This window comes from Ambystoma mexicanum, chromosome 12 (assembly GCF_040938575.1).
Source record: "Ambystoma mexicanum isolate Mex_15411 chromosome 12, UKY_AmexF1_1, whole genome shotgun sequence".
Taxonomy (NCBI): domain Eukaryota; kingdom Metazoa; phylum Chordata; class Amphibia; order Caudata; family Ambystomatidae; genus Ambystoma; species Ambystoma mexicanum.
In genome coordinates this window covers 937,557,448-937,576,412 of record NC_090936.1, presented here as the reverse complement: position 1 = coordinate 937,576,412, position 18,965 = coordinate 937,557,448, and positions in this window count along the sequence as shown.

Sequence of the window (18,965 nt, the reverse complement as noted above, 5' to 3'; positions counted from 1 at the left end):
CACCCAACAAGCCCCCCCACGCGACTGCACTTTGAATTTGAGTCGATGGGGAGTCGCGTGCCCATGGGTTTTGACCCACGCACCGGTCTGTCCGCATAATCTTCTTCCTCTTCTGTAGATGGCACAGTTCAGCATCTTCTTCTCCATCCGGTACTGATCGATCGGTTCTCCTCGCCAGTCCTGATGGGAGTATTGGGCGGTCCACTGGGCCCATTGGATCTTCGTTCCCGGTCTCCGGATCATCCTCCTTGGCCAGTCTCAAGGTCTTCTTTCTCCTAGGACGACAAAGGAAGAGCGGCAATACCTACTCATAGACGTTTTTCCACCACTGTTGAGATGGTGGGACAGCATATGCATTTCATCATGACGAAACATTACATTCTTACTTTGATAAAAAAAAAACAGTATAACTAAGAGACAGTTTCATGCAAATCACAGTATGTTAGAGACTAGATGTGGTATGTTCTATGATTGGAACTGAATTAGTCTGAGACAGTACCCGCTAGGATTCCAGAGGATTCCTCCAGTTGTTGCAGAGTGTGCCTGGGATGGCAACACTTCAACTGGTTTATGTGTACCCACTTGTCTTCCCCCTCTGCCGAACCGCCTTTGGGGATGTGGATTTTGTAGGCCACAGGGGAGATCTTGTCGATGATCTCAAATGGTCCTTTCCATGTAGGCAAAAATTTGCGCTGCTTGGCCTGGTTCCTTTGGAAGTTGTATAGATAGACCCGGTCCCCCACCTGATATTCCTTCCTGGAAGTTTTCAGGTCATAGTGGGTCTTCATGCTATCAGCTGATCTTTCTAGATTCCGCTGAGCATAAGCAAAAGCATGTTGAAGGTGTTTCCTTAAATTCTCTACATACTCATGAGTAGTGGAGGCATTTATCAGTGTCTGCTCTTGGGTCCTGTAGAGCAAATGCTGAGGAAGCGCCATCTTGCGCCCAGTCATCAACTCAAATGGTGACATTTTGGTTGCAGATGAAGGGGTAGATCTGATGGCCATTAGGACCAGAGGTAATCGGATATCCCAACTTGGCCCAGAATCTGCCACAAACTTCTTTAATATGCTCACAATTGTCCGGTTATATCTCTCTACTGCCCCAGAAGAAGCTGGTCTATAAGCAATGTGTAGCTTTCTCTTGACCCCCAGTATCTCCCACATCTTTGTCATTACTTCACTGGTGAAGTGGCTACCTCTGTCTGACTCAATCCTTTGAGGTAGACCAAAACGGGAAAAGATGTGGTTGATCATCAAGGCAGCTGCAGTTTCTGCCTTGCAGTTTGGGGCTGGGAGACATTCCACCCACTTGGTAAACAAGCATGTCACAGTCAACATGTACTTATTCCCCCTAGCCGAGCGAATCACAGGGCCTACAAAGTCGATTTGTAAATCTGACCATGGCAGTGTCATCCCCCTCTTTTGGAGAGGCGCGCGGTGCGTGAGGGATGATGGCTGAAACTGTGCACACACAAGACACCCCTTCAAGTATTGGTCGAGGTCCTGCCCCATGTGTGGCCAGTATGCAACCTCTCTTAAGATTTCCAAGGTTGTGTGAAACCCCCTATGACCGGCAGTGGCCGCATCATGAGCGTGACTTAACATCAGGCTTTGGAATGAGGTAGGAACCACCCACTGATCGTGGCCAGCTTTGGATTTCCTTACCAACAAACCGTCTTGGATCCGGAACATTTTTGGACATTTCATCAACACTCTTAGGTCCTCTTTCCCAATGTAATCGGTATCCGTCAGGGGAAAGTTCTCAGGGTCCTCAAGGTGCTGGTAAAATTTACCAATTATTGGATCCCCCTTCTGAGCAGTAATCAAATCAGCATCAGGGGTCTCCTTACTCCATTGTGCAATTGAAAGGTCGTTGTGAGCATTTGTCTGGGACCTAGTGATGGCAGTGACCTGGATTTCCCCCAACAGGGACTCAATCTCAATTAGATCCCCTTGGATGGCCCCGGTTTTGGCCAGCTGATCAGCTAAGTCATTTCCAGTTTTGTCTGGTCCCTCTACTTTGGAATGACCCTTGATCTTTTTCCAGTAGATGGTCATCTCATTCGATGTGACCAGATCATCAATGTTTTGGATCAACTTCCCATGTTTCAAGGGTTTGTTGTTAGCACATAACATGCCTCTGGTTTTCCAATTAACCAGGTGCTCCACGAACCCGTTCCGTACATAATCCGAATCTGTGATTATGACCAGTTCGTGGAGTTGATGCTGGACAGCAGTGAGGATGGCCTGATGCACAGCCATCAGTTCTGCCACCTGACTACTTCGGGGACCAATTTTGTATCCAGCGGAGGGTTCTGGGGACTCATTCACCCATGCATTCCCTACGCCGGCCACCAGTTCTTTCTCCCCGTTGTTGTCAACATGGTAAGAGCATCCATCCACATACACAGTGGGCATTCCCTCACACTTGTCTTCTTCAAAGACTTTGTGTGGGGAATTAAGGTATGCCTCCATGTTGTCCTTGATTTTCAGACTTTCGTCCTCGAGACAGTTTTCTCTGGCACAATCATGCAAGTCAGCCAGACCTTGCGCGAGGGGACTCTTCTTGTTTTGGCCATATCGGACCTCCACAGGAAAGCCTTGCATTGACAGAATCCAGGAAGTAATTCGGGAATTACTCACATTTCCGGCCCGGATTCTGTCACTTTGGAGATATTGCAGAGGCTGGTGTGGAGTCTCCACTATGATGTGTTCCCCCTGGATAAACGGGCGGTAATTCTTCAATGCCCACACCGTTGCCAGGAGTGCCTTCTCACAATCGTTGAATTTTTCCTCCACAGAGGATAAAGTTTTGCTCTCATAGGAGATTACTTTATTGACCTTGTCATGCTTTTGGTATAATACTGCCGTCAAGCACGTATTAGAGAACCCTGTCTCCAGGAAGAACTCCTTGTTTCTGACCGGGTAAGCTAGGCAAGGCGCTTGTGAGAGGCTTCTTTTGAGTTGTTTTACTGCCTCGGATTGTTCTGGACCCCATTCCCACTTGACCCCCCCTTCAGGAGATGAATCAGGGGTCTGGTGATCTCTGCGTAGCCCTCAATGAACTTTCTGCTGTAATTAGTCAGTCCAAGGAGGCTCCTTAGTTCCCGCAGAGTTGTGGGGTCTTTCAGTTTCTGAAGTGCTTCCACTTTCTTTTCTTGGGGACAGAGGCCCTGAGGAGTAATCTCATGCCCCAAGAAATTAACACGGGTTCTACACCACTGTGCTTTCTGAAAGGAAAGTTTTGCTCCGGCGGCCCTCAACTGGGTCAGAACATAACGGATCTCCGCTATGTGTTCCTCCACAGATGAACTTTTGATGAGGACATCATCTACATAAGCCAGGTTACCCCTTGCACCCAAGTCGGGCATGGCCTTGTGTAGAAAAATGTTGAATTCATTGCCGGAGTTGAGGTATCCGAAGGGAGTCCGGGTCCAGGTGTACTGCTGGCCCCCAAAGGTAAAAGCCAGCTTGTATTGGTCCTCCCTGCTGACAGGCACGGTCCAGTATCCATTGGTCAGGTCTATTGCAGTGAATACCTGTGACCCCTGAATCTGGGCCAGCCCTTGGTCAATGTAGGGCAGAGGCCATCGGGAAGTATGGACCCGTTTGTTGAGCTCCCTAAGGTCGGCGCAGAGTCTCCACTGGCCGTTTGGCTTCAATATTCCCAGCACCGGATTATTGAAGGTGCTGTGGACTGGACGGATTATTCCCCGGGACTCAAGGTTCTTAATTATTTCGGTAAGGGACTCCATTGATGCGAGAGGCAAGCGATATTGCTTCACAAACACAGGAGTCATGCCAGGGTCCGTGGGGATTGTTGTTGTGTGGATGTCGGTGCGACCACAGTCATATGAGTCTACCGCAAAGAGATCTTGGAAATCCAAGAAAACTTGTTTCAACTTTTGCTTTTGTTCCAGAGTCACACAGGCATCAGCTAGATTGACTCTCTCTTCCACCATCTGCCTGAAGCCTGGAAAAACTTCTGGTTTGGCTATCTCCGCGGCCTCCTCCAGCTGGGTGGAGAAGTCCCTGGTCAGAGTGCTGATTTGGACCGGAGGCTTCAGGTGGGCAAGGCAGCCCTCATGTACCTGGAAAATCACCTCATCCCTCCTGAAGTCACACGTCACATCTTCCTTACCATAGGGGCAGGAAGTGTACACCAGGAAGTTCCCCCCATGCCGGGTGAAAATCCTGTCTGGTGTTGTATTGTCCTCTCTGTCACTGTCAAAACAGTCCTTGGGGATTGGTCCTAACAGTTCATTTACAAGATCAATGTTGGTCATCAACCGCCATTCCAATAATGGTGCCTGCGGCTAGAGTAATACTCTTTAAGTCGCTGTTATCCACCTCTATTGGAATGGTGTCATGTTCTATGTTGACTAATGGAGTTGGGTTTACCCCCAACCCTTGCTGTTGGAGAGAAGCATTTAGATGTATGTAAGCATCAGGGTTTTTCAACTCTTGTCCCCTTTTAACTTTCACTTCCAGGGAGAATTGTCGGGTCCTTTCTGGGATGGTGACTTCCTCTTTAACCTGAATTTCAACTGCATAAGGTAGCAATTGAGCTGACCTAAATGCTTTTTCTGGATCATCAAAGCCCATGGGATTATCCGCTAATCGGGACCAAGCTTTGAAGTTTATTAGGTCCAAACTAATGGCAAAGCGATAGAGAATGTCACTGCCTAAGTAAAAGGCGGCAGGGACATCTCGCACGACCCAACAATTGTGGACTATGCTCTTGTTGCCAATGGAGATTTTGAGCATACACCTGCTTGGCAGGAGATGTTTGGAATTAGGTGCTTCCAGGTCCATTTCCCATTTGTCTATCAGTTTGAAGGTGGGAATGACTGGATCTTTTGGGAGTTGGCGAAACATGGCTTCGCTGATGAAGCTCTTACCGTTGTTCACACACACTCGAGCGAGAACAGAGTCCTTCCCATCATTTAACTGAACAGGGATGAACAACTGCTCTCCAATTTGCTGAATATCAGCCAGGCTCTGAGCTGATTTCACATCTTTCTGGACTATAGGAGCGGGAGTTTCTGATTGTGGATTAGTATAGAATTTCAGAGTGTTTCCTTCCAGCGTGGAATACCACTTTAGACTGGAAGGAAGGTTGATTTTCAGAAATAGAGAGGACCCCCCATCACCAGTCTGTTGTCCTACTGCTATTACTGTCACGTCTGGAATCTGGTTGTTCTGGAAGTGAAATTCTACTTGGTCAGATTTTTGTTCAACCATGTGGCAGGTGCCGTTTAAACTAACATGGTTGACACTCTGTCTTAATTTTATTGGTCGGCTAGTCTGGGTCCAGAGGACCTTGTTTACGCAATCAATTAGGGGTGACAACCGTCTCAGGAGGTCATTCCCTAGTAAACAAGGGGTGCCCTCTGGGGTCACGACTATGACCGGGTGCTTCAACTTATGTCGCCCAATTTTTATGTCCAAGTCTGCCGTCCCCTCGACGGGAATTTCCTTCCCGTCAAAGTTCTGCAGTTGTCCAGGAAGAGAGGTGAGAGGAATTTGGTAATTCTCTCCCCTACCTGCATTCAGTTCATCAAAGGCCCTTCTGGACAGAAGGGTAGCTTGAGATCCAGTGTCCACCAGTGCCGAGATTGTACCCTGCCCCTGTACTTGTACCGGGGCATAATATCTTCCCTCCTTCTCCTCAAGGGGGCACAGATAATGTACATTTTTGGACAACTGGTGGGCTAATTTTCTGGTTTTGGACATCGCTAGCGAAGAGATTTGGGCAGAATTCTGTGGAGAGCCTTGGGAATCTGAAAGAAAAATTTGGCAACTGGAGATCAGAGCCATTGTGGGTTCCCCTGGCTCCGGTTCTGGGCTGCCCCCCCCTTTTTGGAGGCAGTCACCAGGATGGGTTTGAACCAGGGGATTTTCTTGCTGTTGGTTCTGGGATGAGATGGTGGGCGGCGGTAGCTCAGTCTCCACATCTCCCCAGTCTGGATTTGCATCCCTAGGGACCCATTTTTCTTTGGGAGGAGTTCCCCCCTCTCTGAAGGAGAAGATCCTTTTCTCAGGATCCTCTGAGGATCCCTCTCCCTCAAATTGGAAGATCTGTACCTCCTCCTCAAACTGAGTCTGTGTGGGTCTTTTGTTTCTCCTACCCCCCCTCTGCTCCTTAGGCGGCAGACTTTCAGGGTCAAGAGATTTTGTTTCCGGTTCCTGGGTTTCCAGGGGCTGTTTACAAGTGAGGAAGGAAGCTTCCTCCAAGGCTTTACACCCCCCTTCCCTTTGTGCCTCCTCCCTGGGAACCGGTGAGTTATCGGGGTGCTGCCCCCGTCATTCTTCTGGAGCAACAGGTCCAGAGTTGGGTGCGTTCTGCGCTGGCATGCCGATCTGAGGGTTCTGCTGAGCCCTCAGTATGTGACCCAGATCCCGCGCCATGTTTTGAACCTGGCGCTCTAACTGGGAAACCCGCTCAGGCTGATACGGGGCCCTGTTTTCTCCCCTGGGCTGATCCCGGGAAGGGTAGCTGTCCCTCCTCTGGTAATACCCCGGGTTGGGAAGATTTGGGTACCCCTCCACCCTTGGCCTCCCCTCTCCCGGATTCAGTGGTCTGGGCTCAGGGAATTGGGGAAAGAAGGATGGATGGTTTTGGGGCTGAAAGTCGGGTGGATATCTGGGGAAAAAGTTCTGCCCAGGGTTTGGTAAATTTCTGCCCTCCTGTGGGAAGTTTGGAGGGAAGTTCCCTGGGTTAGGTGCTTGTCTGGATCCCCCCCTCGGGCTGGAGGAGTCCACACATAACCCAGGATGGGTCGACCATTCACCTCTCACAAATAGCTTATGCAAGAGGTGCTCTCTGGCTATTTTCATGTCTACTAAGGTCGTCATTCTAGAGATTGGTCTCTGTCCTGACTTACAGAAGTTTGTATTTTATTTTTGCAGAACAGAACTTTTCTTGGAGTGTCCCTTTTGAGGAATGCTTCACAGCGTAATGCAGCGTGGTGATCCGACCGGATGTATGTATCCCGTCAGTTAGCACACTGTATTAAGCTGCACAAGTGGTATTCTAACCCAAACGTCCGGCTCGAGCCCCCAATTTGTAAGAGGATTCAATTCAGCACTACAGCTAAGTCAACGCCTAGTCTAGAATACTGAATGAAAACCCTTATGGATATATCTTTAGGTCCAGTTCATGCGTTCTGGATGACTACCCCTATATAACACCCCTCTCTTGGAATCCCCCTGACCCCACTGAGCCAAGAAGTAGTTCTGTTTTGCAAGTTTAAAAGGTTTATTTGATAATTTAAAATATATATAGATCACACTTTATAATAAATTAATAATTGAATAGCACACTTAATCTGATATGATAAAGATCAACAATGGAGAATCTGGCACTAGCACACTTCTTATAATCACTAATGAGTTGACAGGGAATGGATAAGGTAGCACACTGGTAAATAGGAACAAAAGTATAATGTGGTAGAGGATGCTTTATGTAAGCTCAGGTGGATGCAATATTCAATGAATGCAGTACAGAAAATACTCAATAGGATTTCAACCAAACAATGTAATCACTTTTCTCTGGCTATTCACTCCCCCCCTCCTTATGCAATGCAAGGAAATGGAAGGAAGCACACAGTTCTCAGAAATGCAATCAATGTAATCAGTTCAATCCAGCAAGCTTAGACAACAGAAAACAGATAGGAGTTTTGAAATCACAGGCCCAAATTGCTTTGATATGTGCTGGCAATGAATTAAAAAAATATGCTAAACGCTTTTAATTCCCTTACAGAGGTTCAGGGTGAGTGGTATCTAGTTAATATTAGTCCAGGCTCACACTAGCAATGATGCAGGGATAGTTAGCAGGTTAAACGAATTTCTGGCAAATGGAAAGCAAACAGCAGCAGTTTTTACATGTGAAGAAATTGCAAATCGCGGTAAAATGCGCGGATGCCTGTTCTGCGATTGCGGTAAAACTATAAGGGGTAGGAATGCGGTTCTTGGTACGATTCAAAGCTACGATTCTAAGCTATCAGAGGAAAGTTACTGCAAGTCTCTAGCCCAAACGGTCGCGGAGATATGAGCGATTTAATAAAGGTCGTTTTTGGGTTTGCAAATTTCAAAAGCTCAAAATGACAAGTGCAGCTTGCAACTAGAAATGACAGGTGACAGCTAGGAGGCAGTTCTACTTAGGTTAAATAGATTGAATTAGATGAATTTAAACTAAGAGATTGGATCTGCACAGTTTGCTAGGTACTCACACTATATTCTTGAGTGAAATGGGCCACGCCACGGATCTGGTCAGGGTTTAAACTGGACTCTGGTCTGGTCTGGTCTGGCCTCTGCACTTCACAGTGATCTGGGTCAGCTCTCTCTGGTTCTCTGGTCTGGGTCTCTAGTTCTGGATAGATTGAAGTCTCTAGTTTGGCTTTCTGGAGGTTGATGGAGGTAAGTATGGATTTTTCCGGCAGAGCGTCCCGCTGCAGATGGAATTTGAAGGTCTCTATCTGTCCTGTCTGTCTGCTTTTATGTGTTTAGAATGTGGGTGTGTTCTAGCATCACTGACCCTACCTCTCTCTCAGCTTCTAATTGGTCAAACTTCCATTTATCATTTGATTGGGGAATGAACTGTGAGTCAGAGGGATGTCATTTTACAGCCTGCAGAAAGTCCACTCCTCCTGTCAACTTACACACAAATCTAGATTTGAAACAAATACATATTTGCAGAGGTACATATTGTTTTAAAATCATATGCACCCATCATGCATTACAGGAGGTATCCCCTGTTCAAACTCTGCTCTTCCTGGGAGCTTGCATTCAGAATGGCACATATTTCACTTTTTAACTGATTTTTCAATTTCTGACATTGACCCAACTTTACATACATGTGCGCAGGGAGTAGGGACATTAACTGATGAAGTTTCAGATTTTTAACATGCATACATTTAGAGTTATATCCACTTTTCCGCTGACACCCCCCTGAACATGCCACCGGGTCGAAAAACCTCTTAAAATGTGGGCAGAAAAATCACAAGAATTATGGTGTCCTTTATAAAATTTTCACATGTCCGCTCTATGAGTTATTCATCTTTTTAAAGTTATGTTCTGGCTCCAAAGGGGTGTGGTTTCCTCTCAGCACAAGGTAGAAATACTGGTCTTTCCAGTTCTGCCAAGCCAGCTTGCTCTCACAGGCAGTGCCCCTCCCAGCTCCTGCCAAGAGGAAGCTACATTTTACGACTGCGGTATCAAAAACCTTTGCCTGAGTGAAGAGGGCTTTGTTCACTCTCCTGCAGAGCAGGTAATTCAATTATCAGATAGATGGCATATCCTTTGTGTGGGCAGCAAAAGGAAGGTTGGCCTGGGAACACAGCTGTGACTCAAGTTTCCCTTCTGATGGGGGTAGTTGCCAGGCAGAATTCAGTTCCTTAAGCCAGACTTTCAGCTACTGTCATGTTATTTGTTGCTTTTTAAATTAACTTGCAATTTTACACATGCAGCTAGAATGCTGATTCTAAGTGCAAAACTATGACATTTAAACAATTGCAACCTATGTGACACTCAAAAGTAGGTCACTCAGTCAATTTAAACATTTAGATTTTTTTTTAGTGTCTTTCAATCCAGTGCAACTTAAACTGCTGAAATCCACAGCGCAGCCAGTCTTGTTATAAACCTTGTCTTATGATCTTCATTTCCCAGATTTTGTAGGCACACAACACTCCATTCTGCCAAATGTCTGCTGGTGTTCAGTAAATATTTTGCACATATTGCAATGTTTGAAAATAGGCATTTTGACTTGCCTTCAGGGAAACAGAGTGGTTTTAAAACGCCGGCTTTTGGATAGTGGTGAGTACTGGTACTGCACCCATTTTTGGGATTTAAGAAATGAATTCCCCACAATTCTAGGTTGCATTTGGCAATCAGCATTTCCATTCCCAATGGTTTCAGACTACTGTGCGGGTAGTCCAATGGTGGTTTTAAAGCGCTTTGAAGCTAACCGGCGCTACTGTTTTTCCTTTGGCAACCCATTTCCCTCATGGCAACCCAGCCTTTCATTCTCGCACTGGTGGGTGGCAAGTGAGGCAACCATTTTAGTGTGCGCACAAACTGCGCAGCTTTCCTGGATTTCAGCGCACATGTGGGTTTTCCGCCATCTTGAATTTTCTAAGCCCACAGCACCAAATGTTGCAGCATGATAGCTTAAACGTGGGTCAGGACACCCAACAGTGTACCGATTTGCAGGGTTTGCTGCTCAAAACACCTACATTGCAAAGGGTAGGGTATCAGTGTAGCCTTTATTTATGAGGGATCAAGTCCAACGTTACATGGATTACAGTAGCAAGAATAACAATTCCATCCAAGATGGCGCACAGCCAGGCATACTGACCTGGCTGAGCCGTGAGGGGCAAGGCCTGTTAAAGCTTATATTACCTTGAAGATGGAGCGAAGCGGTTCTGAACTTCGCCGCCCATTGATGAAAGTCTCTTTCTTCAGGTACGATCGATTGGAAGAGTGCTCCTGTTGTGAATTACACGATTTAGCGGTTGTCCAGTAACTTGTAAAGGCATTTTGAGGTGACTATGGAAGTGTTAGCGTGAGCCAATTACCTTATCAGGGTGTTTTGTGTATTTCTTCTTTCCCCTGGCTTTTACCTCTCGACGCGCGTTACAATGTTCGTGTGGAATCGGGTTGGAATTGTATTTGGTATGGACAATTTGGTATAAGAAGTGCAACTCTACATCCACCTTGAATATAGGAAGGCTTAAATTGATAGGCCCTTTTGTCCATTGTTTTGTTTTTTGTTTTCCTTGGTTTGCAGGGATGCAATTGGGATAATCCCTGTGTATTTGCAGTTTGGATTAATGTATGGGACACTTACTATCTGATGTGTTCTTTGTTGTAGGTTCGAAGTTGTACTGAGGAGCGCATAAGGTATACTAGGCTTTACATTTGCTAGATATGGTGTGACACATCTCATAATTATGGTTAAATATTTTATAATTATGATATAGCTAACTGTCTATTTTAATTTTATTTTTCTTGTCTGTGTTTATTATTCTCTTCTCCTTTTGTTTTTGGTTTTGATGTATCAATTGTTATTGGGTTTTTGATTCCCCATGTGTATTTCTTTTGTTCTTTGGATTTATTGTGCAATGGACTATGAACATGCTATTTCCAAATGTTGGATCCATTTCTGGAAAATGTTAATTTATCGGCATGCAACCCTGATGTCACATGATTTGTTTTGATCTGGTGCCCCCCTGCCCTTTTTGTGTGCAAATTAAATGTTTTTGTTTTTTGGATGTCACATGATATACAAAAATACAGCCTCAGAAGAAGAGCAGTAGTTCAAAACACGTGTCAGGCTGACTCAGAATCCAATTGAATATATGCGATTGAGCATTAAACAAGCCTTTGGACGTATGCAGAATGTGAATGTAGCATACTGAATGAACATCTCGCTATTCACAAAAATGTGGAAATGAAGCCACATTTTGCACACTGCGATGCAGCACCCGGGCGAAACCATGGATACATTTGTGACACGCCTCAATTCCAAGATTAAACACTTTGACTTCCACTTATACACCAATGAGTAGGCCATGAAGTCCCAAGTGATTGCAGGCTGCGAATCAGGGGCCCGCAAGAAAAAACTGCTACAGAAGCCTCATACCCTCACCAAAATCCTACTCCTTGCAAGTATGATCATGGCACTCGAACTTCAAGTATCTACCACAAAATAGTGACTCAGCCAACCACCATGAGAGATGATAAATCAGAGAAGAGACAGTGTTTCTGGGGCAGCTATGAGTTCCCCCACGAGGGCACGTGCCTGGCAGTTGGCCAAGAATGACAGTAAATGTCTGAGCTGCCTCTGTCTGTCCCTGACCATCAATAGTATGAAAGACTTTATGTTCATAGCTGAAAAAGCCGACAAACGAGTAACGAAGAACGCATCTTTCTTCAAGAAGATACACCAAGAGCCCCATGAAGAGGACCGAGAGTGGAGGGAGGATGAGAGCACTGCTCAAGAAGAGTTGGGGTACATGGGAGATGAAGAGTAGTCAGAGATAGAGAGAAGCGCTGAACCCTAAGAGGAACGGATGGAGGATCCCCTGTTTCCCAGGACTGATGGTCGACCACAGAGAGTCATCCGGCAACCAAGGTGGTGATCGAGGAGATAGGGTAAGACATTGTTATTTTGGTGGGAGATGTAACGTAGTGCCCACGTGTCAGGTGATACCAGCACATAAACGCAATTATGGGTCATGTGACCCGAGTTAGTGAGGCCGCGCTTGTAATAAAAACAATATTTCCAGGGCGTTATAGATGCATAGATATTGCAGGCTGCATGTATTTTATAAACCAATGAGAGTCTGCTTTGTTTACTTTATAACTCATTAATGACTACTCTAGATGTAATTTACAGTTGTCATTACAGTGAAGCTAATATAATGAAATGTATTATGCTTTGTATGAAGCCAAATTGAAAGTCTTATAGTGTATCTGAGTTGATGGCTATTACTATCAAATGCAAATCCAAAGAGAGGTCAATGACAGACACTTGGCGATGCTGTTTTGTTAGTTAATGAAGTGTTTATAACCGATGTGCAACGCAAGTTTGTCATTAAAGATAATCATCTAAAATGTGAGGTCAACAGGTGTATTTTAACGCATCAACCATTTCATTATCAGGAAAATAATTAATAATGATAATAATCAGAGCCATTTAATGTGTGAGTCACAAATCAACCAATATCAAACTAGTCCCTGCATGAAATTCTAAATATTGTGTGGTCATGTTGCAACGCTCTCAGTTGTACAGACAAAACTGCAAATGTGACAGCCTTCAGCTGCTGTGGAATAGGAATGAGACATAGAAATGCAATTCATGTCAAGCCTCAGGTGCCGGGCTGCACATTGCGAGATGTGGCACTATTAATTTCCAGGTGACTTAATATATTATCTCCTGGAGCTCATGTGATTGAAAGGGCGGTGTGAGATGTGGGGGAGCATAAATGGGGAGCGAAGGCGCATAAGATAGCAAAAGAAAAGCGACTGACATTGACCTAAATTCAGTGACTGACACCCAGAGTCTGAGAAACCAGTGAGAATGATTTTACAAAACAGATTATATGCTATGTTTTTACGCATGACATGTACACTATTAAAGTACGCCTGTGGTGATGCTCCTAAAACAATGCACTGGTTTTTACACTAACATTTACTCCCAAAACAAGTGCCTGCTCCGAGCAGGTACAATTTGGCAGAGTAAAATTGGGCATGCACACAGCAAGCACTAACATCATAAGAATCCATGCAACCCTCACTACAAGCCACATATGTAGGAAGCCTCTATATTGCATGTATAAACAGCACGGAAAACAGCAGGTTCATATTTCTAAGCACAATGGAAGAAGAACTGGTCAAAATTAGGCAGCTAAGGAGAATGATTTCCCAGGTATGGTTGCCCCAGAAGCAGCAGCCTGAACCCCGGCCCCCACCTCAGGCACCCCATTAGCATGCACACTAGCCCCCACCTCAGGCAGCCCATCAGTCTGCCACCCAGACCCCACTCCAAGTAGTCCATAAGCCTGCCCTCCAGAGCAGGCAGTCCATCAGCCTGCACCTCTGCCCCCACCACAGACAACACATCATCACTTTGCACCAGCGGCCCACCCAGGCAGCCCATCATCCTGCACCCCTGCGTTCACTCGAACCAGAGACATGTACTTCACATATATCTGTGCCAGGTTCCCTGGTTCCAGCAATGAAGTCATGATCCTGGCCCAGAGCAATGTGCAATGAATCGTTCAGGAATCACAGCAATGACGGGCTCGGATGCTGGTTAAGTATAACAACACATCCCCACACCGGTGCATTGGCACACTTGCCAAAGCATGTGATCAATTCAGAATCGACTGTGCATGCATGTAAGTAAGACACGTTTTGCCACACAGAGCATTCATGAGGGATGGTGGCTGACTGTGGATGATAGTATGCAAGTGGGGTCCTAGCACTGTGAACTGTATGACTATTAGAAAAAAGGATAGTCGACACCAATCTAGCAATGACCTCTGACCCCCTGTGCTGGCCATCACCCTTCCTTCAGTGGATTGCTACCACTAGCTGCCAAACCATTGACTGCACTCGGATGACTTATGCACACTCCCAGCTCATTGAGGTACTGGGAATATCTTTGTGCGAAGGACTGTCTGTATTGTTCCACCACCACCATGGCCAACCTTGCAGCAGAATTCAAGTTGGATCACTTTTCATGTATGCACACCATATATGGAAAGGCTTACCCTCGAAGTGACCTCAACCCCTGCGTTAACATGTCAATTACACCACTTGAAAGGCATCCCATCATGCCACTCATGGCCATGCCCTGTGTACATCTCAATGGCATGTGTTACTGGGCCAAGAAATATAACTAACATGTTCAGCATCACATACCTATAGGATCATCTCATCCGCACTTCCAGTCTCACCGAAAGCAGAATGCAGGGACAAAGATCTGAACACCTGTCAATGCATGTGACAGGGAGAAAGCAGAAACGTGCCCTGGAGTTACTCATGCAACATGCAATACCCCCACTGAATCCAAAAGAACACCATGCATGCACCATAGGCCTATACGTGTCCAGCATCCACTGCATCGGTGTCACGTGTCTGCCACTGGTGCATGAGAGGAATAGGTCCCACCTTGTATCACGAAGAAATGCATGAGATCACACATTGTCCTGTTGATGGTTCATTGCTGAAGTAATGTGTGCTCACAGTAATGGGAACCTGTGGTATTTGAGCATGAGATACTGCTCTGTCCAAGGTGTCAACACTGCCTTAGCCAGGTGTTACAAAACACTTTATGGTGACACACGTAACATGGATTTATGTTGTCCATGGGTGTACCATAGGGCATGTAACACTGTCCTTCTAGCTGGACATCACCCTATGCATTTGATTCTCATCCCTTTTGATGACATTACTCCAGCACATGCATTCAAACAGTGCCCATGGAAAGGCATGTCTTGACAACCCCTATTGGTGCTACACTATCCTGTAAATATGCATAGATAACATTGTGTAGTTACTAGTATACTGCAATCAATGTTACCATACATGCTGTTCTTATGGGATTTTGAGCACATGGTACAAGGTGTCATTTTACATCAGTAATTGAATGCATATATCTCACGTCCATGATGTTATCCTTTGCAATGCACTGTGCACACAAGTTGTCCTTGTCAACCTGTAAGGTTCTACATGCCATCTGCAATATGTGTTATCCAGGTGGAAGCCTCTGACAGGTGTCCAAGGCATGGGGATTCCAAGCCAGTCCTTAAGCCTGTGGTTTAATAATGGAGGACGACGAATGGGAAGGGGTGCAGGCACATCCATTGACCAGACCCAACCCCATACCTCCTGAACAGTCAGAATGACTTGCTCTGTTAAGAAATGGGTGGAGGGCTGACTTTTGTGTTTACTTGGGCAGAATCTCGAGGGGTACTTCTCACCCAACGGGAGGTGAACAAGGAATGTGTGATCATCACGGACTCGAGATACTGTAATTAATTAAACCAGCTTGAATCCAGGACCTTGACATTTGGGAGTTGTCTCATCTGTAATGGGGCAACCTCCTTTTTGAATACAAGAGATTCACCATAACCAGTAGAAGAAATTAGACCACACACTAATTGGTGTTGGTCCTTAGCCCTGAAGAAAGTGGTTTTAATAACTTCAATACCACTGAAACCGGTCGGCTTCCATGTGACCTGATTGGAAAAACTAAGGATCAGAGATATCCCCAAATCAGGCCATAATTCTGATCCCATAAAGGGATCGTGTATATGTTTTTTTTTTTAAACCCTAGGAACGGAGTTCACACTAAGAAATACACCTCCGAACCAAAAGAAATAGGAGTTGTCTTTGACTATTCTTGGTGCAACACTCCAAATGATGTTTTTTAACAAATATTACTTGGGAAATAAATTCATGAGTTTTGCCTCTCGGCTTATATAATCCTTTCTTCAGCTGAGAGACGTTAGATCAACACCTCTCATTTTTTTAAAAGGTTGCATTCCAAAAAAACGAAATAAAAATGTAATGTTTATTTGGGAAACAACATACCATGTACGAAACCTTGAAGGATAAAGCAAAACAGGAATCTAACTAACAGTGTGGATAAAATCCCCATAAAAAGAAGCAATACTCAATAGAATTGACTCAAATCAAATTATGATGATAGAGACGATTTGAGTTCCAGATCCCCCAACTAGGTTCCAATATTGTGGATACTAGCACATATTTCATATCATATGGTCATCATCTTCCTTCCCATGTTTAGTTGTGAAGAAGTGACATGTGGGCACAGGGACCTGCACATTGGCATCAGAAACATGCCTTGGGGGTGCATATGTAGTGGATGTCAGAGGTCCCTATAGCTAGTCATAGAGAAGGGTGCCTTAGGGACATGTTGCCATATTTTTCCATTATTTGTCTTATACACTCACACACTTTCCCCAATCAATGTTTGATAACGGTGTCTCATGCATGCTGTGACTCACCCTGAGCTCCAGTCTCGACTCCTCCAATTCACTGGAGGGAAGCACTTGATTTTCCAGGGCCACAGGTTCAGGGGTGGTGCTAGTGAGCCCTTTTATGTGGCCAGGCACTCCCTGCTGTGTTTTGCAGCCAGCTTCTGGACATGCCTCTCCAGGTCCTGCCATCACTTCTATATCTGAGCCATGCTGCAAGGTTCTACAGCATTTACATTTTGCAGAAAGACCTTCCAGATTTTGTTTCAGTGGTGTTGTGGGATCTTCAAACGACCAGAACCCGTGAGGCAGTCCGCCTCCTTGTGGCATTCTCTACCAGGAACTTCAGTTCCTCATTTGTGTTTTATGAGCCACTGGAGGATCTATTTCTACAGGTCTGGGAACCCCAGATGGAGGACCCCAGGGTATGTGCAAGGGGGCTGCAATTAATTGCTTGGCTAATTAAATGGCGCATGCGATCAGTGAATGGTCGTATTGAGCCGGACAGTCCAGGGAAACAAACGTTCCACAACCATCTGGGCTCTTCAACTACAGATTATTTTTGTCTATCTTTAGATTTGTGGAAAGACATACAGGCCGATTCATGGAATTAATGTGCGCTGAAAATTCCTGCGCAATCGTGCGAAACCGTGCGAATCGCAGTGCAAGTGCGAAAATCGCAGCAAAACCCACGCACATCGATTCATGGAAGTCCGTGCGCGAGTAAAATGTGGGATGTGCGCTGAAAATCTGCGTCACGCACGCCGGCTCACAGGTCATCTAACGGCGTGCGCTACGGCCACAGTGAAAGCGCACATAGCGCGGCGCACATAACAAAAGTAGGCGTAACACGGGGCGTGACACGTGGAATGGGGAACAATGCGTGACAGGTTCTACGTGATTTTGCCGTCTGATTTTACATTGTGGGACTTTTCATCACCACCCTTTCATCGCCAACATTTTTTTAAATTTTTTTTATTTTTATAGGGGGGGATTGTGCTCCCAAACCCCCCCTTACTTAAATAAACATACCCCAACCCGCACAAACACCCCCCCTAAAAAACATTTTAAAAAAAAAATAATTTGGCGATGAAAGGGTCGGCGATGAAAAGTCCCACAATGTAAATACAGGCGACGAAATGCGTGTATACCCGCGTGAAAATGTGGGCGTCACGGGGGAAGTACAGGAGGCAAGTGCGTGGAATGCCCACACACTCGCCTACAACACGTATTCATGGAATCGAATAGGGCAAACCAGCGCACCGACGAAGACGCGCACATGCCTAAACACGCACGCCACACGAAGACAGGCGGTAGCGTCCCTGCGCATGAAAAAAATGTGCACCAAAATGTGCGATAACAAAAAGCAAGTATATACAGCTCTGATGATTGTCCCATACAGTGGCCCTCTAGGATAAATGATGTGCAAAGGAGTACGTGACAAACACGAACACCCGCTGTGTCAAAAATAGCATGTGCGTGTATTTCGGGGGTGCGCGGGAAGTTTCACACGCGATTGGCCCTGTGCGAGTGGGGTGCATGTATTCCTGGGGTTCGCGTGAAGTTTCACACGTGATTGGCCTGGGTACGTGTAAATCTGGGGTGCGTGGGAAGTTTCACACGCGATTGTCCTTGGGCGAGCGGGGTATGTGTATTTCGGGGGTGCATGTGAAGTTTCATATGCGACAGGCCCGGTGCGAGTGGGGTACGTGTATATGTGGGGTGCAGGGGATTCCTACACGTGAATTGGCAGTGTGGGTCCTCCCAGGTGCTCCCTCTACACCCTCCACGGCCCCTGCAGGCAGCCCACACGTCAGGGGACTACCCTGCACCCCTGGTCATGTCCCGCAGGCAGCCCATCCACCATGGGCATGACCCCCGGCCAAGCCACATGTCACCTTGCACTACTGATCACCAACGCATGACCAACTCCACCCCCCCCCAGCAGTGCAGTGCACCTGCCAGGAGGCCCCCACTCATGTCCCCTTGCACCCCCACCCCCCAGCAGTGCAGGGCACCTGCCAACAGGCCCCCACTCATGTCCCACTCATGTCCCCTTGCACCCCCACCCCCAGCAGTGCAGGGCACCTGCCAGCAGGCCCCCACTCATGTCCCACTCATGTCCCATTGCACCCCCACCCCCCAGCAGTGCAGGGCACCTGCCAACAGGCCCCCACTGATGTCCCATTGCACCCCCACTCCCCAGCAGTGCAGGGCACCAGCCAGCAGGCCCCCACTCATGTCCCATTGCACCCCCACCCCCCAGCACAGAGGGGCACCTGCCAGCAGGCCCCCACTCATGTCCCACTCACGTCCCATTGCACCCCCACCCCTCATCAGTGCAGGGCATCTGCCAACAGGCCCCCACTTATGTCCCACTCATGTCCCATTGCACCCCCACCCCCCAGCAGTGCAGGGCACCTGCCAGCAGGCCCCCACTCATGTCCCCTTG